This window comes from Bos javanicus, chromosome 7 (genome assembly GCF_032452875.1).
Source record: "Bos javanicus breed banteng chromosome 7, ARS-OSU_banteng_1.0, whole genome shotgun sequence".
Taxonomy (NCBI): domain Eukaryota; kingdom Metazoa; phylum Chordata; class Mammalia; order Artiodactyla; family Bovidae; genus Bos; species Bos javanicus.
Genome location: NC_083874.1, coordinates 38,960,963 through 38,982,258, shown reverse-complemented (window position 1 = coordinate 38,982,258; position 21,296 = coordinate 38,960,963). Strand labels below are relative to the sequence as shown.

Sequence of the window (21,296 nt, the reverse complement as noted above, 5' to 3'; positions counted from 1 at the left end):
GGGGCAGCAGGGGCATAGAAGCTGAGTACGTACATGGGGCAGGTTGTGGACGGAAAAGGGCCTGTGGTCACCTTGTCCACAGTCTCCCTATACAGAGGCCAGCCTGTCCTTTTCTTTCTTTTTTTTTTTTTTTATGGAACGCTTCACGAATTTGCGTGTCATCCTTGCGCAGGGGCCATGCTAATCTTCTCTGTATCGTTCCAATTTTAGTATATGTGCTGCCGAAGCAAGCACCAGCCTGTCCTTTTCTACTGCAAGGGTTCATGAATAGCTCTCTGCTGATGACGAAAGAAGCATGTTTTTTATAAAAACCTTCCCAAAATAGAGAAAAGCACAAAAAGAAAAAAACAATTATCTGTAATCCTACCACCCACAGATAAGTCCTCTCAATATTTTGGTGTTTGTTCTTCCCATACTTTTTGTATACAAGTTTATTTTTATTATTATAAAAATGAGATTACAGTGGACATACTTTTTTGTGACCTATTTTTTTTTCACTTAATATAGAATGAGACTTACCTATATCATTAAGAAATTTTTATAGAAAGTAATAGCTGCATAGCATTTTGCCGTATATGTAATTGATTTAACCAGTCTCCAAGTCATGTTATTTATGTTGACAATCTTTCACTCTTGTAGTCAACATGATGGGAATAAATCTAAGCTTATTTCCATAATTATCTCCTTAGAATAAACGTCTAGAAGTTGACTTGCTGGCCCAAAGGGTTTGCACATGTTTAAGGCTTTTGATGTGTACTGTCAAATTGCCCTCCCGAAGGCTGTGCTAATTTACATTCCCATCAACAGCACATGAATGCTACTTGTTTCCCAAAGCCTTGGCCAATCAAGGGTATTATACTTTTAAATCTATGCTAATATTATAGGTAAAAATTTATGGATGTCAGTGTAAGTATGTATCTTGTTTTAATTTCGGGTATATTTTCATTAGAAGCAATCGCAGATGAAATTAGTTTTGATAAAATTCATGTAATCCTGGCAATGGCACCCCACTCCAGTACTCTTGCCTGGAGAGTCCCATGGACAGAGGAGCCTGGTGGGCTGCAGTCCATGGGGTTGTGAAGAGTCGGACATGACTGAGCGACTTCACTTTCACTTTTCACTTTCATGCATTGGAGAAGGAAATGGCAACCCACTCCAGTGTTCTTGCCTGGAGAATTCCAGGGACGGGGAGCCTGGTGGGCTGCCATCTATGGGGTCGCACAGAGTCGGACACGACTGAAGCGACTTAGCAGCGGCAGCAGCAGCATGTAACCCTAACTGCCATCTGGTGGTAGAACTTGGAATTGCAGGGATAGAATTTCAAGAGATGACCAGGCATTTAAGAATTTTCAAGTTTCAGTTGATCCAGGGACAGCAGACATCATGAAATGAGCAGCACAGGGGGAATTTTAAACTCAGGACGTTGTCAGTCCAAGGTGGGACCTGCAGAGGAGCCCTTGATACAGCACTCTTACATTTAGGGGTAGTAATCAGCATTCATGTTGATAAAGTGAGATCTCATAAATAGCAGAATTGGCTCTGCTCAACAAATCAAAGAGGTGTGTTGTGTATGAGGGTAGCACGAAGAGAATCAGACCCAGTTGCAGTCTTTGGGGAGGGGTAGCCAACAGCCAACTTACCATAGGATAGAGAGGAAGGGCGGAGAAGGCAATGGCACCCCACTCCAGTACTCTTGCCTGGAAAATCCCATAGATGGAGGAGCCTGGTAGGCTGCAGTCCATGAGGTCGCTAAGAGTCGGACACAACTGAGTGACTTCACTTTCACTTTTCACTTTCATGCATTGGAGAAGGAAATGGCAACCCACTCCAGTGTTCTTGCCTGGAGAATCCCAGGGACAGGGGAGCCTGGTGGGCTGCCGTCTATGGGGTCGCACAGAGTTGGACACGACTGAAGTGACTTAGCAGCAGCAGCAGCAGCAGAGAGGAAAGGACAACTGGGGTCGCTGTGGCCTTCCTGGAGGTTTCTTATCACACTCTCCTTTTTCCTCTCCAAACTGTGGCTTCTGTCTAGGACAAAAAGACTTGTCCCTCATGCAAGGCTCAGCACTGTCTACACCTTGACTTTGGCATAGAAAACTTCTCACCATCTCCTATTTACAACATCAAAATCCTCACATTTCCTCTTTTTTTTGGTATTTGGACTTTTTGACTCTTAACACTGAGCTTTAATGACTTTTGGGTTTGTTTTACACCTTCAGAACACAATTTAAATAGTTATTGAAAATGTGTATTTAGTAAATTTTCCAGAGCTTAAGATTTGTGTATTTGAATGTATGAGGAAAGTGATAAGCTGTGAGACCAGAGGCACATAGAAATGATGAAGCCCATTGAGGGCCAGTGGTGCAGAGTCCCTGGAATAGGGGAGCGTGCCCACATCAGAAACACCACTGGCCATCGTCTCTATGCCAGACAGTTTCCTGGGTCTTTGGACTAGCACCAAACAGGAGTGACAAGGCCCCTCCCTGCAGTGATGAGGAGAGAAACAAAGAAAAGAAACCAACAAAACAATAAAATGTCCTAGACAGAGAATAAAGCAGGGAATGTGATGAGAGGGCTGACTGGGTGGATTAAATAATCAGAAAGCTCTTGGGGAAGATGATATTTGAACTGAAACTCATATGATGAAAAGATGTCACAATCTGGGGACGTGGTGGGAAATGCTCCTGGCAGAGGAAAAAGTGCACAGGTCATGAGACTGGAACAAGTGTCGTGTGTCCAGAGTATGTGTGAGGCCAGTACGGCTGGAGTAAGTGAGCAAGTGCCAGGAAATGGTATAAGGGGGAGTTGGAAAGGTCTCCAGGGCTGCATGGAGTAGAATCTTGTAGGTCACAGTGAGAGGCTGACCCAGGCAGGAGGCCAAGAAAACTTGGCTCTGTGTTTACTGAAACCACCTGCCCACAGGGGCAGGCTGCCTTGACAAGAGCTGGGAGACTCTCTCCTTCCAGTGCTTAGTCGCTCAGTCATGACCAACTGTTTGTGACACTTTGGACTATAGCCTACCAAGCTCCTCTGTCCATAGGATTTTTCAGCAAGAATACTGGAGGGGGTTGCCATTTCCTCTTCCAGGGGATCTTCCCAACCCAGGGATGGAACCTGCATCTCCTGGGTCTTCTGCATTGGGAGGTGTGTTCTTTACCTGCTGAGCTATAGGACTGTCCACTCCCATCCCCCGCCCAGAGGCTTTTCCAACATGCCAGGGACTATAAGGACTTTAAGTGCGTGGACTGAGTGTTTGCTGGAGACATGCTGGCCCGTGTTCACACCCTGAGAGATTGATGGTCTTGACCTTGCTGCACAGAGGAAGAAGCTGGGCTCAGTCCATGATAGGACTTGGCTGAGACACCAGGCCCACCCTCAAAGCAAAGCCTGAATTAGCACAAAGCCTGCAGACTCTCCATCACACCAGCCACCCTATCAGTAAGCTGGCTACAGCAGCAGATCAGGGCTCAGACTGTCTGTGCACTGGTAGAAGGGTCTTTATCCTCTCATCACCTAGAGAAACAGATATTTAGAGTGAATGTTCTCCTCCTCATCCCTGTTTCTATCTGGCCCTGGGATTCTCACCCCATTCCACCACCCCTCCCCCATTATCAAATTATTAGGACTCTTTCCTGCTTTCCATTAAAAAACAAAGCAGAAAACCTAAGTTAGAAAACCTAAGAAAACCTAAGGTCTAACTTAAAGAAGAAAATGTCTTCGTCCCATCTTCTCTCCTATTCCTCACCCATATATCTGTCAAACTCCTACTCATCCCTCAAAACAGGCCCCAATTATTAGAAATTGGTGGTGGCAAGAGGGGGGAAATCTTCCTTATGGTGAAATGTCTAATTCCACTTCCCTGGCCAGGAGCAGCTGAGGGAAGCAGGGAGACCACAGCCATAACTGACCCCTCCCCACCCCTGCCCCTAGGCATCCACTCAGCCCTTCTGTCCACATTTGCAGTGTGAAACTTGGCCTGGATGAAAACACGAGGGATCGATCTGTGCGGCACTTCACAGTGAGAGTACCTCCTATCCCTGCACACCACGACTTGTGCCCGTTTTGTGGAAAAATTGAAGCTTAGAGTGGCCATACCCCTTTGCCAGATCTCAGTGGCAAGCACGAGGGGCCTGTCTTCCCCCTGAAGGCTCTCTAGACCTTCCCACACAGAGATCTTTATGGCACAGCAGGTAAGGCTGTAAGGCAGCCAGACAAGGCCCCGGACCCCGCAGAGGAAGGAGGAGCTAACTCCTCCTGGGACAGGGGAGGCCTCGCAGAAGAAGGACAGTTGGGGCCTGCTTTGAGGGATGAGTAGGAGTTTGACAGGGGAAGAGGTAGGTGGGCATTCCGTGCAGCACCAACATGGACACAATGAAAATGCAGGGTCAAAGTGTGGTCCACGTGCCAGTGGACGGTGACCCTGTGGAAGGGCAGGAAAAGAGGAGGATGACGCTGAACGAAGGGCCCCCACTCACCCAGAGGGATGAAGACGGATGTATATACTGGAAAGGCCTCCCTGGCTACAGGGCAGAGACAGGGGCAGGGTGTGGGGGAGGTCCAGACAGAAGGTGGCTATCAATATTAAGCGGCTGAAACAAGTCCCAGTAAGGATGAAATGAAAGAGGGAAGACTGGAGAAGAGAGGGCTGGCAGGAGTTGCAGCCTGACTCTGACAGGTGAGAGACCAAAACCAGAACTCCTCATGCTTGGCAGCAGCCAGCTCCCCAAGCATCCTCTAACTGGGCCAGGGGTGAAGGGCAGGCAGAGCTGCCCATCACATGCAGAGTCAGTCATGGGGAGCATCAACAGACAGCCTAGGCCCCAGGAGACCAGCATAAGCCCTGTGCTGAAATGCGGGATAGGAGACAGGGCCTCTGCCTGGGACCAATTTTGAAACGAATAACTCAGTTAGACTGTTTGGAATTAATCAAGTGAACAAAAAAAGGACCACCAGGCACCATGCATTCATAGGCTTATTTGCACCCTCATAGTTCAAAAACAGCTTTGATTGTAAAAATGTAATTAGTTAAATGATTCATCTGTAACATCCCAAATTCATCTGTTTTGGGACTTCAGCATCCTACATCTCATTTTCATCTGACCCCTGCAGGGCTGCTCCCCAGTTCTCCAGATTCTGGGTAGAACAAATGAAAGCAGATTTCCCGAGCAGCCCCTGCTAATGGTCCCCAGATTGGAACTGTGGGGAACCACAGTTGGGCCCCAGGGAAAAGGCCACCATGCTGACTTTCCCTTCCTCTTCCCCAGGGTCCCCTCAAAAGCCCAGTACAGGTGCTCCTGGACCTGGGCTTGCCTTGGGCCCATGTCTCTCAAATATCACACGTGGAGCAACCAGAAGAACAGAGGGTTGAGCTGCTGCTCCTGCCCCTGGTCTCTAGAAGCCCTACTTACCCTTGGAAGCATTTTGCATCTTCCAGGCAGTGGCCCAGGAGCCCCCTGCTCCTATTACAAACCTCCAAGGATGGTACCATCTTCCCATGTCTAATTCTGGGATTGCTCTCAACAGAGGTAGCCCATGGGAGGCCAGCAGAGGTTTGTCTGGCTCTTTGCAGGTGTTCCTGTGACAACACCTTTGCAGAGTGATGCCCTCCAGGCTGGTCTTTGACTCCCTTTCCCCCCAGGCAGCGAAGCACCCTCACCCCATTGCCAGGAAGAGCATGTTCAGACCTGCACTAGGCCACTGGGGCAAACTCAGGTCTTCCAAGTAAGTAGACTTGAAAGAAAGCAGTTATTTGGAGTATGAAGCTGGTCCACACAGTATCCTCCTGAAATCAAGGACTGGCCCTCTGTCCTGCCCATGCAGTGGAGAGAGAGTGGGCTTTGGGGCTCCACAGACCATGTAACCCCTCTTCAGGCGTTTGGGGAGCCAATTAACTGACCCCATGAGAGCCCTAGCACTGGACATACAGATTGGGTTCAGTGAGTGACAGTTCCTTCAACCACGGTGATCACCAACCCCAGCAGGGGGAGCCCTTGAGGCTGAAGGAGCCCCTCCCAAGCCAGTGTCCAGCACCCAAGATGTGGCCCAGAGGGGCAGGAGTCAGCTGGTGCCCATGACAGCCTTTGACAGGTCAGGAGCACCCTCTGGTGCTCCCAGGCCAGGCACTGGTGCCAGTAGGGAACTTTATAGAAGAATTCACTTGGCAATTGTTTCACTCAACAAATATTTGTTGTGTCCTCACTTTGTTTGACATTTGGGATACAACTAGTGAGACATATATCCAGGGCCCCTCCCCTCATGGGGGCTGGGATTGAGTGGGAGAGAGAATCAAACTTCAGGGCTGAGAAGGTGCAGGTTGCTACAAGTGTCTGTGACCCAGGCCGGGCTTGGTGGAGGTCAGGGCACCATCCAAAGGAAAAGAGGTGTAAGCCGAGTTTGGAAGGCCGAGGAGGGGCTGACAGATGAGAACTTCAAGGATAATGTCCAGGGAGAGAGTGCACCCAAGACAGGCCAGGCTGGGAGGGAACAGGAGAGGAGGGTCAAGGCCAGCAGGCCTGGAGCACTCAGCTTCATTGACAAGTCAGTTGCCTCTATAAAGGGAGCACAAGGTGGAGAGAACTTGCAATAGCATCCAACCTGGGAAAGTCCAGGCTTAACAGAAACCTTGCAAATCCATCAGGTTGCCAGGAAGCAGTGAGTTCCCTGTCACTGGAGGTATGCAAGCCTGTGCTACATAACCACCCTTCAGGAGGGGCTTCTAGGGAGAGATTGGCCCCAGTGGGTCATCTCCCTACCAAGGCAGGTCCTTCTACTCATGTGTGTGCTAAGTCGCTTCAGTCATGTCCAACTCTTTGAAATCCCATGGACTGTAGCCTGCGAGACTCCTCTGTCCATGGGATCCAGGCAAGAACACTGGAGTGGGTTGCCATTTCCTCCTTCAGGGGGATCTTCCCGACCCAGGGATTGAACCCACATCTTAGATCTCCTGCATTGGTGGGCAGGTTCTTTACCACTAGTACCACCTGGGAAGCCTTTTTGGGCTACTCAGACCCAAACTCGGTGGGACAGGATGGCGCAAGCCCATCTAGAGAAGGAGGCACTTCAAATAGTCACAGACACCCTTCAGAGGCAGGCCTCTGGTGGGCACTGGATCCTCAGGGAGGGTCACAGTGGGGAGGGGAGGTGGCAGGAAGGCAGTGCAGTAGGTCAGTTACTGAGGAGCTGTGTGGGCTGAGGCACTGGATCCTCAGGGAGGGTCACAGTGGGGAGGGGAGGTGGCAGGAAGGCAGTGCAGTAGGTCAGTTACTGAGGAGCTGTGTGGGCTGAGGAAAAGGTGAGGAAGACTTCTCAGAGGTGACGTGTGGGTCTGGAAGGAGTATCGTGCGGGCAGACGGGGGGTCCTTGAATGTCAGGCCAAGGGGAGCTGCAGCTCTGACCTGAGTGGGGGGGGGAGGTGAGGCCATACCAGGTGCAGCCAGAGGGAGATGGTGAGGTGGAAGCATGCAGGGTTTAAGCAGGAAATTCAGGCTTGGGTCCCAGGCCAAACTGGCTATGCCTAGCCTCACCAACCTTCAGTTTCTTCATCGGTGGAATGGAGGTAATAACGGTACCTGCCCAACAGGGCTATGCTTAGGGTCAATGACTTCCAGGTGAGAAGGCAAAGGTGTGTGTGTGTGTGTGTGTCTTTTAGCTCTGCCCCATTTCCTGGATTTTTACACTAAAGCTGGCCCAGCACATTACAGTCACACTCATTCAACGCCCTGGGTGCCCAGCTCTAGTCTAGATACTGTCACCTATAGGAAATCATTCCATGCACACCACACCTACTTTACAGAGGAGGAAACAAGCTCCGGGGAAGTTAAGCAGCTCACTCCAAGGCCTGCAGGGTAAAAGCAGAACAAGGAGGATGACTCCCTGCTGCTTCACTGTAGGAAGAATGGGCACTGAGGGGATTGGAGGCATGGGGGCTGACGGAGACTGATCCAGGAGAGAGGCCAGGGTAAGTGGAGAACTGGACGTATTCGTGGTTCGGAGAGATGGTTCAGAGCGTTCTAGAACTGCAGGCTCGCAGGCTCACTGATGCATTCCAGGGGCCAGCCAGGTGACGAAACAGGGAGGACGGGCTGGGTGCAGGGGAGTGGAGGGAACAGTGGGCCTCGACTGAACTGGAAGGGCACATGCCCCATCTAAGGGGGTCACTGTAGCTCAGCCCAAGCAGATCGATCATTACCACGTCTTCTAACATTTCAAGAGAAGCTGGAAACACAGTTTTTTTAATGAAATCTTTGGATTCTTAAGAATTCCAATCAACCTATTAATTCTTGCAACTCTTTGCAACCCCATGGACTGTAGCCCACCAGGCTCCTATGTCTATGGAATTCTCCAGGCAAGAATACTGGATGGAAAAAAAAAAAAGAGAGAGAGAAAAGAATACTGGGTGGGTTGCCATGCCCTTTTCCAGGAAATCTTCCCAACCCAGGGATCAAACCCAGGTCTCTTGCATTGCAGGCAGACTCTTTACCATCTGGACCACCAGGGAAGCCCAATCTGTTAACAGTGGGTGACAACTGTGTCACTCATGGAAACCAAGGAGGGCTTACCTCAAAACCCAGGGTTTCAGAGAGGCTGGGGATTCAAACATGAGTGAGGATGGGAGGAAGCAGGCAAGTGGCCCTGCAGACTGAGGCTCAGGGCGAGAGGGCAGATCAGGTGTGTAGCCTTGGATATCAGGGGTCCCTGTGGCCTCAGTGTCTGCTGTGAGCCCTGTCAGTCACTCTTGTCCCTGGGTGTCCTGGTAATGCTGTGTCTCAGTCCCACCAGCTGAGCTGTGCTGTCCCAGGCAGGCCACTACCCATTGTATAGTTTCAGCCACACTGGGCCCATCACCCTCTGATCCATCCTGCTAGATCTTCATCGCACCAGAGGCTGCCACCAAAATGGGTGCCTCCGCTGGTCTGCCATCCCATTGCCTTCCCTCAGACCAGCCCCACGTGCCTGAGCGGGAGACACCAGGCTGGAGGCAGCGCTCAGCAGATAAGCTCAGTTCACGGATCCAGCTTCCATCCTCACCCACCCAATGGGAGTCAGGCCTGTCGCTCCCCTTCACCCCACCCTGAAACAATTTTTCCCGATATCTGACAGGGTAATCATGTAACAGGCAAATGTGTAATTTAGACAGGTATTTTGGGATCTGTTCAAAGGCATAGCACCCCTTTTTCTAGCCAAGATGTGTAATGGACATACATGTAATTGCTTCCAGGGCACACAGCATGTTCACTGATCATGTCTTCTCCCCAGAATAGAAGCCAGCTGGCTTTCCAGCCTCACAGAATCACAGAGCTAAAGGGACCAATGGGTTTTCTAGGCCAAGGGTCACAAAGCCAGATGCCCTGACAGAGCTGGCAGGTCACTTCAGCAGGATGGGAGGCCAGTTGTGAGGCCCTGGGAACTGCACTGGGCCCAGCAGCCATTGCCAGGCGTGTGAACCCAGCTGAACCCATCTTCAGCTTTTCGGTAAAAGTCCATGCTCCAGATGTTTATGTGAAACGTTACAATTTTTAAATGTTGCAACTAGTTTGGGTAAGTTTTACTTCTTTTTTTTTTTTTTAACTGCATGGACTAAACCAAACCCGGCTCCAGGCCAGCCCTGCCCTCCCTTGCCCAGACAAGGAGTGAGAGAGGGCAGCACGGGAGGGCCAAGGAGCAAGTGAAGGGCAGGGCTCGGACCTTGGCAGGCTCCTAGGTTCCCCCACAGCTGGAGTCCCCATAGCTCACTCTGAGTTAGGTGTAGCTGCTGCTGCTGCTGCTAAGTCACTTTTGTTGTGTCCGACTCTGTGCGACCCCATAGACGGCAACCCACCAGGCTCCCCCGTCCCTGGGATTCTCCAGGCAAGAACACTAGAGTGGGTTGCCATTTCCTTCTCCAATGCATGAAAGTGAAAAGTGAAAGTGAAGTCGCTCAGTCGTGTCCAACTCTTAGCGACCCCATGGACTGCAGCCTACCAGGCTCCTCCATCCATGGGATTTTCGAGGCAAGAGTACTGGAGTGGGGTGCCGTTGCCTTCTCCGAGTTAGGTGTATCAGGTGACTGCAAAGACCACTCTACAAAGGGCTTGAGACCCCAGGAAGGGGTTCCCCAGAAGAAGCCACATGCCACCACCAAGACACAAGCTGCAGCCAGCCTGGACGTATGAATGGGGGTTCTTTCTTCCCTTACCCTACAGTGGAATTCAAGTCTGGGAAATTGCTAAGCCCAGACAGTTGTGCTGTGGCCCGTGTGTATGCAAACAGTCTGACCTGAGAAATCAGAACCACATGGTACTGACCTGCCCGAGGGCGCTGCCCATCCACCCCCTTGCCCACTGGACAGCCCTAATGAGAGAGCCTTTGCACAGGAAAGCACACGCCCCGGGCTGGGACTCTGGGCCCCAACAGCCTTGTAATTTGATGAATTGTCAACATCTGGGCCATAATTACTGGACCCTGGACTGATAATCCTGGTAAGCCCCCCATCCAGGGGCCCTGTTCTGGTGCATTTGGGGGGTGCTCCATTCCCCTACAGGAGCTGTCAGCATTAATTACAACCAGAAAGCAAGATAGTCACCCAGCCCCGGCTGGTCTGAGCATTTACTCCTGTCTCTGTCTAAACACGGCCAGTGTATTGATTCAGCTCCATACAACAGATAACTCTCGCCAGTTGGGAGGCCTGAGCCACAGCTAACAGAGAGGAACAGAGCCAGCCTCACACAGAGGAAACAGTCTGCACAACTTCTTTGCCCTGGGGTCCCTCCAAGGCTTTGTTCCATGGCCACATTGAGACGCTCCAGTGATAGGGTTGGCATACTCCCTGGCCCAAACTTACTTCACCAAGAAACCTCCTCTCTTTTGCCATACTTGCTAATATTTTTTTGAAAGATGGCTCCATGGAACCCTGCTTAGGAAATAACAAAGGGGTGAGGGAGGGAGCCAACCCACAAAGGTAAGAGATGTTGGCAGTGGCACAGCCTGGCATCTCACTGCCAGCCACTTGGAAGGCCACCCAAACATCCCTCCCCAGTGCTGCCCACCCCAGGGCCAGTGCAGACTCCACTCCGTGTCTGCTTGCCTGTAGGTCTCACAACTTGGGTTGATCTGAAAGAGGAGACCAAGGAGACTATCTTGGGACCCATGTTGAACTTGTCATTTGAGAGAAAGGCATGACCTCCATTTTACAGATGAGGAAACTGAGGTTCCAGGCTGCTCAGGTTGTTGAGCGGGGCAAGGGGGTGGGCCAGCACGGGGGCTCTGTCCTCCGGCCTGAGGTTCAGCACAGCGCAAGGTTCTGTTTGCTTCTATACAACCAGAATCACCCTGGAGCTCAGCTGATCTGCACCAGGAAGGAGTGGTTTAAAGCATAACCCAGCCTTGTAAATAGCTGTCTAGCTTCATGGAGGGCAGAAAGCGTTGAAAACCTCTGGTGAATTCCACGGCTTTGATCAGGCAGGGGAAGGAGCCAGCAGGGACCAAGCAACTCCAGGCACAGTGTTGTGGCATATGACCCTCAGGGTCACCCGTTCTGTGGGAGCTGAGGCTCAGAGAGGGGGTTTGAACCCAGGGAAGGCCCCAGTCCTCCCTTCACTCTGTGTCATTCCTTCTGCTCCTCTGGTGGGAGATGCAGGGAGAGAAGCATCTCTGCCGAGAGTCGGGGAAGGGAGGGCTGTCTGGATAGGATAAGATCCCCTGCCACCAAGGCCCTGCCACCACCCTGTCTGGGGCTCTGCTCTTCCAGATGGCTTGGCTTCCCAGTACATTCCCCTCCTGCTCAAAGCCAGCTTGTCAGCAGCTGGGGCACTCAGCCTGGACTTGGTCCAGCCCATCTACTAGGCCTACCCTTCCCCAGAATGTTTCTCTTCCTCACAGAGCACTCAGAGCCAGGCTTGGACCTCCCTCCAACTCATGGAAACACCAGGTTCATCCACACAGCCTGCCATCACAGTTGCTTTGCAAAGATTCAGCCAGGCCCTGAGACAAGGGATCCAGTGAGGCTGGGAACATTGCCTTCTGGGAGACCCACAAGCAGAATGATGGCTCAGGCAAGTCTTGCAGGAAGGAAACCTATTTCACAGGGTATAGCTCCTTACTTCACTGTGGATGGTGACTGCAATCATGAAGTTAGAAGACAATTGCTTCTTGGCAGGATAGCTATGACAAAAAGCAAAGAAATCACTTTGCCAACAAAGGTCCATATATTCAAGGATATGGTCTTTCCAGTAGTTGTGTATGGATGTGAGAATTGGACAGTAAAGAAGGCAGAACGCTGAAGAATTGATGCTTTCGAACTATGGTTCAAAAAATCTTCTGTGGAGAAGACTCTTAAGAGTCCCTTGGAAAGCAAGGAGATCAAACCAGTCAATCTTAAAGGAAATCAACTCTGAATACTCTTTGGAAGGACTGATGATGAAAGTGAAACTCCAATACTTTGGCCACCTGAAGCAAACAGTTGACTCATTGGGAAAGACCCTGATGCTGGAAAAGATTGAAGACAGGAGAAGAGGGCAACAGAGGATGAGATGGTTGGATGGCATCACCGGTTCAATGGACATGAACTTAGGCAAACTCCGAGAGACAGTGAGGGACAGGGAAGCCTGGAGTGCTGCAGTCCCTGGAGTCTCAAAGAGCTGGACACAACTTGGTAACTCAACAACAACTCCTTACTTGGCCATAGAATTCCTTTCCCCAGGCAAGCCTGTAACACCCTGCAAGACACCAGTGTTCCATGGACACCAGTTTGGTAAAAGCAGTATTAGGGTGACTGTGGGCAGGGCCCATCCTCTAAGGGTCACAGCCTGGGCCCCAGCCTCTCCCAAGATAAGAGGGGTCAGAATCATGCCCCAAAGCTGGGCAAGTCCATCTGACTCCAAAACCAAGCTGTTTCCTCCTCCACCCCACCCTTCTGTGAGTTCCCTCCTCGGTGACTCCCAGTGACCCGTGGTCACCGAGCAGCCTCTCCAAGCATCAGCTATTTCTCCAGACAGAGAATTCAAGGGCCTGGGCATAACCTTCCTGCCTCGGTGCCATCAGAGATGAGCCCAGAGCCACCTCCACAGACCAAAGCCATGGCTGTGGGTCAGCTCCGTCCCTGAAGTCAGGCCCCCACCCTCTGGTCTCTAAGTATCTGCACATCACCATTCTATGTTCGCCAAGGGAATCTTCTTGGCATCATATCTAACCACGTGCATGCTAAGTCATTTCACTCACGTCCAACTCTTTGTGACCCGATGAACTGTAGCCCGCCAGGCTCCTCTGTCCATGGGAGTCTCCACATACAGCTCCAGCTTTGAATTCCTGAGGAACTCGTAACTTTCCTTCAGCCTCACCGTGGGCATTTCCAAGGTTGGTGCTCTTCATGCCCCCTCTGCCATTACTCTGAAACTACAAACTTTATCAAGTCCCAGGAGCCAAAGGCCCTGTGACCCCAAATACAGACAGGATCCCGGATTGAAAACTTGGTTTTCTGCCATGTAGAGGGTTTCTCACAAACTAGTAAGCTGGGAACTGAGGCTGCACTGTCAATGATCCACTGGGACAGTCTTGGAGGTGGCAGAAGGTAGCATCCTGCCTGGAAGGCAAGAGGCCCCTGGTCACTCTTAGGAGGGGGCTGCTGAGGTCTGGCCTTCAGAATGCTCTCAGAGACAGTTGGTGGCACTGAGTTTTCCCCTCTGGGGTCAAAGCCAAGGGAACATCCCCAAGCTCCCTTCTGTAACAGTCATTTCTAGAAAAGGGGGGCACTGTGGCACTGCATGCCTCACGTCAACTGGAACTGGGCCTGGCAGAGGGTCAAAGTGAAAGAAGGTCCAGAGAGCCTTTCGTCTCCTCACTCAGGGAGTCAGAGGCACCAGAAATCCTGGAAGGAAGGCAAGGCCTATGAGCCTTCTCCCCAGATTCCCTGGATAGCCATCCGTCACTCCTGCTGTCCTGTGCTACCGGCGAGAGAGAGCATTCCATGGAGAGTAGGGCCTATTTCAAGCCCTTGGACAGTCCCACTGGCTCAGCTTCTTCATCTGTAGGAAGGGACGTGGCACCAGGCTCCCAGAGCTGTGGCAAGGGCAGATCCATGTAGGAAAGGGAGTCAGGTCCAAAGCAAGCCCTGCTCTGTGTCCTGGCCTTTATCCGGAGTGTCTTGAACTCATGATGCAATCTAGTTCCAAGGCCAGCTCATGTCACCAGCTGCTGCTGGTGACTCAGCAGTGAGGTCTGCTGTGTTCTGCCCCCTGGCATGTGAAGAAAAGAGCTTCATTTAGTTCTAAGCTACACCTTAGTCTCTGTTTTGTTTTGTTTCTTGTAATGAAGACTTTGGAGATCTACCCTCTTAGTAACTTTCAAGTATACAATACAGTGTTGTTAACTGGAGTCATCCTTGCTGTACGTTACATCCCTAGAGCTTGTTTATCTTGTAACTTGAAGGTTGTGCCTTTTTACCTTTTCTTCCATTTCACCCACCCCCCTACTTCTGGCAACCTTCAGTGTGTTCTATCTATAAGCTCGTTTATTTTGTTGTTGTTTGGTGTTATATTCCACATATAAAAAGAGGGTTTCACTCACAGCTCAGTTGGTACAGAATCCACCTGCAATGCAGGAGACCCTGGTTCGATTCCTGGGTTGGGAAGATCCCCCGGAGAAGGGAAAGGCTACCCATTCCAGTATTATTGTTGTAGCCACGCCTTCTGGGAAACAAACTCACTCAGAAGGACAACGCAGATAGTGGAGTGCAGTTTATTACACCGGCGGGCCCAAGGCAGAGTCTCCTTTAGCCAATGACCCTGACCAGTTTTTCTGAAAACCTTATATACCCTAAGTGTACATGCTCAAACCCACCTCCCCAAATTCCCTGAAACTAGTCTGAACAAAGGAAAAGAAAGATACAATCAAAGTTAACCCATGATTCATATGCCTTAAGCCTAGGTAGTTAACAGTGGACAATTATCAACAGGCCTGTGGTCATACCCCAATAAGCACAATAGAATTTATGATTCTATTCGGTTACACAGATAATTAGGGTATTCTTTTAGGCAACAGAGAGTCCAGGTACGAGCCTTGGGACTCTTCCATCCAGGGGGCCTGGTTTTCCAGTTGGTATGTCGTTTCCATAGATACTGGGCATAAAGCTCAAAGTCCACAGTCCGGCCCAAGATGGAGTCCTGCTTTCAAGATGGAGCCTGTTCTGTCTGTTTCCTCCTTCATTCCCCACTCGTGATGCTCTTAACTCAAAGTATGAGCATCATTCATAGGGATATATTGCATCCTGACTCTCCAACCTCCAATTTGGGAGAACGACATCAACCTTTGGGTTACAAAGTTCATAAAACATTGTAAAATAAAGGGTCCACAAAGCAGAACTATCAAGGCAACTGTAACAATGGTAAATATAGTTTTCCACACATCACCCTTCACCTAAAATAGGACCGAAGTCCAAAAAGGAAGATTATCATCAAACATAACTTTTACCTGACCTTTCATGTCATCTAGGGTGGCTGATATATAGCCAGATAAATCAGGAATATATACACAACATTCAACTTTAATTATAGCACAGGTCCCTCTTTGTACTGAAACTATGGTTAGTCTTAAGATGATACCAGCAAGTCCTTGTACCAGCAGTTGATTGTAGAGCTTCATCTCTGTTTCTTCTTTAAGATGATCTTGGTTTCACGGGGATCAGTGGGGTCCTGTTGTATAGTCCACTCGGTGTCCTCTGGGTCTGCGTGGTATGCTCTCTTCACCCTCATGTGGAAGATCCAGGGAGTGACACCTGCAACTTTAACTGCAGTAGCGCTGGTTGGAACAACAGTATATGGACCCTTCCAATATGGGGCCAAGGAGTCGTGTTTCCAGTCCATGACCGCACCTGATCCCTGGGCACAAATTCGTGAATCTGTTCCCCAAGGGGGAATGGCACCCTTTCTTGTACAAACTTAGTTACCTGATTTATTATTACCCAGTTGTCCATCTGCTGTGAAATCTCATCTCCCCTTACCTGAGGCAAATTTGTTGACACCTGTTTTATTATGGGAGGGGGCCTCCTATACACAATTTTGTACGGAGAAGAGCCATGGGACTGTGGGGTCATCCTGAGTCTGAGCAGAGCCGTCGGAAACAAGTCCACCCAGGAGCAGTCAGTCTCTATGATCCACTTGGAGAGTCTCTTTAAGTGTCCGGCTGGCTCCTTCCACCATCCCAGAACTCTGGGGCCTATATGCTGTATGTAATTTCCACTTGATCTTTAAAGTTTTGCTTACTGGTTATACTAAATCAGCTACAAAAGCCGGGCCATTGTCTGATCCAATGCTGGTAGGAAATCCAAATCTGGAAACTATCTCCCTAAGCAGGCACCGGGCTACTTTTGATGCTCTTTCAGTCCAGGTAGGAAAAGCTTCTACCCATCCCAAGAACGTACATACCATGACCAGCAGGTAATGGTAGTGTCGGTGAGGTTTCATTTCAGTAAAGTCCACTTCCAGGTGTTCAAAGGGCAACGTGCCTTTTACCTGAATCCCTGGAGGTTTCCGTCTGTGCCGAGAGGCAGCATTGACCTGTGAGCAGGCAGTGCGGTTCTGAGATTTTGTCCTTTTGACAGCTGGAGGGCCTGGATTAGAGCATATAGTTCAGCCTGTTGAGCGGACCAGTGTGATGGCAGAGAGCGAGCCTCAACGATGGTTTCTTCCGTGACTACTGAATATCCTGACAGTCGTTGTCCTTGTTTCACCAGGCTGGTGCCCTTGGTGTACAGAAGCAAATCTGGGTCCGGGATTGGCTGGTCTCTCAAGTCAAGTCTGCTGGCATATTTCCTTGCAATCATGTGAGGACCCACCTTCTCCCACAGGAAGGACAGTGGCCAGATTCAGGGCCTGACAAGGCTCAGTAGTAACATGGAGGTTCTCACATAACAGTCCCTGGTATTGAGTAATCCGGGATGTCGACAGCCATTTATGGGGGTCCCCTCGCAGGAAAATGTTGACCTCGTGTGGGATTTTTACGAACAAATCTTCGCCCAAAGTCAGCTTGGTTGCCTCCCGGACCAGTAAGGCAACTGCAGCAACTGCCCATAAGCATCCCAGCCACCCAGTGGCAACACTGTCCAGCTGATTAGAAATAAGTCACTGGTCTGTCCCATGTCCCCATAGTCTGGGACAACACTCCTGTAGCCACCTTGTCCTTTTCAGTCATGTAAAGAGTAAATGGCTTAGCAAGGCAGGTGCTCAGGTAATTGTACCGAGTTTGAGTTCTATTACCAGTGGGACTTGTTTTGCAAGCCTGGGGAGGGGGTGAGTTGTCTTCTGCTCAGGCCTCAGGGAATTTTTGAGTTAACTCTCTCTTTTGACTGTTTAGCCCGTCCGGTTTCCTTTCCGGGAGATTGTGCAACCTCCATTCATCTTGAGGGGTTACGGGAGAGTTGGATAAAATCTAGGAGGTCCAGCTGAGGTAGAATTCTGGGGGAGTTGACCAGAGGTCTCCATTGCTGGGATTGGAGCCTGCCGAAACCGTGGCTCTAGGAACTCTGGGAGAGCTGGTGGAAGAGCAGTTGCTGCTGCAGGACTTCACCTGGCCCTGGATCAAGCATTAAGGCGGCCTCCGGTCCTGGTGGAACACTGAGAGGCAGGCACGACATTATCCAGTATGGGGGAGGGGTCAGGTCTTCCCCGTCCAAATCCTGTAGAATTTCCTTTTTTATCATCAGTCAATTTTTGTGCCACTAATATTTTTCCCTTTCCCTTCTGAATACAGAATCTTGTCCAAGTAGGAGGATCTTGAGCTAACCCTAGCCATGAGTCAATATATGGATATTGATCCAGGTGTCCTGGCTCTCCTGTGACTACTGTATAGACTCTTCCACTATTTTTAAGTTCATGGTGTTCTCTGGTGGCCATCCATTCGACCTCACAGAATATGCGGAGGCAGTTAGGCGTCATTTTGACCCCATAGTCTCCTCCAAATCCCTTCTTTAAATTTTTAATCATGCACTCCAATACACTTGCCTTAGATTTACTTCCCCCACATCTTGCTTACCTTCTCGGACCTTCTACTTTTCCTTTTCATTCTGTCTACGAAGTTCTCAGTACCCTATGTACTTCTGATATTTCCGCTCAATGACACTTAAATTGCCATTCTGCCTCCCTCCTAATTGGGTGAGAATAGCCTTACCTGCCAGATCCCAGAGGAAGAAGGGGGATTGGCGTGTCTTCACCTGTCGGTCAGCACAGCCGAACCAGAACACCACGTGATTGAAGACTGTTTCTCCCTTAACTTTTAAAGTCTGTTCTGCTTTGGTGGGCTTGATCAGGTGTGGATTAAAATACAGATGGGTTAAATATCCCACGTCCCAGGCTGTCTCCGGAAAAGCCAACTCATACTCACTTATGTATCCCCCTCCTTCTAGCCTGACAATTCCGAGGGGGTCACAGCAGATGGGAGACCTCCTTGGGGAGGGCAGAATACGAGCACACAAAAACCAAGTTTCTTCTCCTAAAAATCCCCTGGGAATTGCTTGGTAATAATTTTCCCCAAGACGGTGTGGACACCACCTCCTAAATGACCTTCACAAATTTCCTTCCCAAGCCCTAACACTCTCGTCAACCTGTGTACCAAGCAATCGCTTCCACTTGCCTATTCCAGGCTCCTGTGGGCCCATGCCCCTTATAGTCCCTCCCAGGGGGGTAATCAGGCCCCCTCTTCCACCCTGCTGGGTGGGTTCCTCCTCACCTGAGCACTCAGTTCCCCTGCTGCCGTCCACTACCTACTAACATGAAAGGTCCAGGCACTGAGAAGCAGAATCCTTCCAAAAGGGCGAGGCATCTTACCCCCTCTAGAAGATTCCAGCCGCAAGGCCTCGGAGTAGTCCCAAATGGGACTTGTCTCCTCAAAGTGAGGAGTTTCCCGGCCCATGCACCAAATGTTGTAGCCACGTGTTCTGGGAAACAAACTCACTCAGAAGGATAATACAGATAGTGGAGTGCAGTTTATTACACCGGCGGGCCCAAGGCAGAATCTCCTCTTAGCCAAGGACCCTGACCAGGTTTTCAGAAAACCTTATATACCCTAAGTGTACATGCTCAAACCCACCTCCCCAAATTCCCTGAAACTAGTCTGAACAAAGGAAAAGAAAGATACAATCAAAGTTAACCCGTAATTCATATGCCTGTATGGATGTGAGAGTTGGGCTGTGAAGAAAGCTGAGCGCCGAAGAATTGATGCTTTTGAACTGTGGTGTTGGAGAAGACTCTTGAGAGTCCCTTGGACTGCAAGGAGATCCAACCAGTCCATTCTGAAGGAGATCAGCCCTGGGATTTCTTTGGAAGGAATGATGCTAAAGCTGAAACTCCAGTACTTTGGCCACCTCATGCGAAGACTTGACTCATTGGAAAAGACTCTGATGCTGGGAGGGATTGAGGGCAGGAGGAGAAGGGGACAACAGAGGATGAGATGGCTGGATGGCATCACCGACTCGATGGATGTAAGTCTGAGTGAACTCCGGGAGTTGGTGATGGACAGGGAGGCCTGGCGTGCTGTGATTCATGGGGTCACAAAGAGTCTGACACGACTAAGCGACTGAACTGAACTGAACTGAACTGAAGCCTAGGTAGTTAACAGTGGGCAATTATCAACAGGCCTGTGGTCATACCCCAATAAGCATAATCAGATCAGATCAGATCAGTCACTCAGTCGTGTCCAACTCTTTGCAACCCCATGAATCAAACATAATAGAATTTATGATTCTATTCGGTTACACAGATAATTAGGGTATTCTTTTAGGCAACAGAGTCCAGGTACGAGCCCTGGGGCTCTTCCATCCAGAGGGCCTGGTTTTCCAGTTGGTATGTCATTTCCATAGATAGTAGGCATATAGCTCAAAGTCCACAGTCCGGCCCAAGATGGAGCCTGTTCTGTCTGTTTCCTCCTTCATTATGGCCTGGAGAATTCCATCGACTATAGTCCGTGGGTTCACAAAGAGTCAGACACAACTGAGTGACTTCCACTCACTCACTCACTCATAAATGAGATCATGTGGTATTTGTCTTTTTCTGCCTGACTTCTTCACTTAGCATAATGCACTTCACAGTCCAGCCATGTTGTTGAAAAGGCAAGCTCCTCTCATTCTCTTATGGTTGAATAGTGTTTTCGTGTGTGTGTGTGTGTGTGTGTGTGTGCGCACGCGCCACATCTTCTTATCAGTTTATCCATCAGTGACACTTAGGTTGTTTCTCTGTTCATTATTGTGAAAAATGCTGCAATGGAGGTGCAGGTATCTTTTTGAATTATTGTTTTCATTTTTCTTGGATAAATACCCTGACGTGGAATTGCCGGATCATAAGGTGGTTTTGTTTTTTATTATTTGAGGAACCTCCATACTGTTTTCCCTAGCGGCTGCACGGTTTATTCCCATCGGTAACACACAGGGCTTCCTTTTTCTCTGCATCCTCGCCTTCTTATTTCTTGAAAAGGAAAGAGTGTTACTTAGTTCCAAGCTGCATCTTCGTCTCTTTTTAATTTCCATCTGCATTATGACTTTTTTAAACCATGCAGAATAAAGAGGGGCAAAGTGTGCACTATGTCTGGGCTCAGGTCAGCAGGATGGACAGACACACTCAGGGCCTGGGCACAGAGTCTGCAGTGGCAACCACTCTGGACAAGGTGACTGGGGGTCCAGGGACAGGCAAGATCCAGTGGGCAATGGGATAGAGCAAGGAGAGTTTGAACAGAGGAATACAAGGGCAGACAAGAGGGGGAGAGAGTGGCCAGAGCCCAGGTGAGACCATTGCCAGGGCTTAGTGTGGTATAGGTTTCTGTGTCCACACAGAATTGAAGTCCCTGCCATCTGGGCTCCAGTTCCCACTTCTGGCTGCCTGGCCTGGGGCAATGCCTTCCCCTCACTGGACCTAGCTTCCTCCTCTGTAAGATGGGAATGATAACACCTGCCTTACACAGGGCTTCTGTTACAATTCAGGCAGAGTATAGAGGCCACCAATAGCCCCAGAAGAGACCCAGGATGGGACTGGGCCCTCTGTGTTATGGCAGCTGGGAAGGCCAGGCCAGGGTGAGGGGTCTCAGGTAGAGATGCCCAGAGGGACATGGCCTTATCAGGACCAGAGCCCGTGGTGGGTAGATGGGGGCAAGGCCCACACTTAGTGGACTGCTGAAGAGAAGAGCCCTTTCATACGGATCCAGGTCAAGATGGCCAGGAGCTGGCCCGAGGAGACAGGCCAGCTCATGTAGCTCCTGCTGAGCTCAGATGGCAGGGACTGAAATTGCACCTCACAAGGAGACCCCAGGGCCTGAACCCTTGAAATGGCCCCATTCCCCCTTCC

At 50.1% G+C, this 21,296-nt stretch overlaps 1 protein-coding gene and 1 non-coding gene across 2 annotated transcripts in view; one reads left to right on the top strand and one right to left on the bottom strand.

The window, feature by feature from the left end:
- Positions 1 to 21,296, top strand: part of COL23A1 (collagen type XXIII alpha 1 chain) — a 405,893-nt gene that overhangs the window by 357,814 nt on the left and 26,783 nt on the right. The window lies entirely within an intron of this gene.
- On the bottom strand, positions 128 to 234 carry LOC133252261 (U6 spliceosomal RNA). Its single transcript, XR_009737874.1, has one exon. It is a non-coding gene; the product is annotated as a U6 spliceosomal RNA (small nuclear RNA).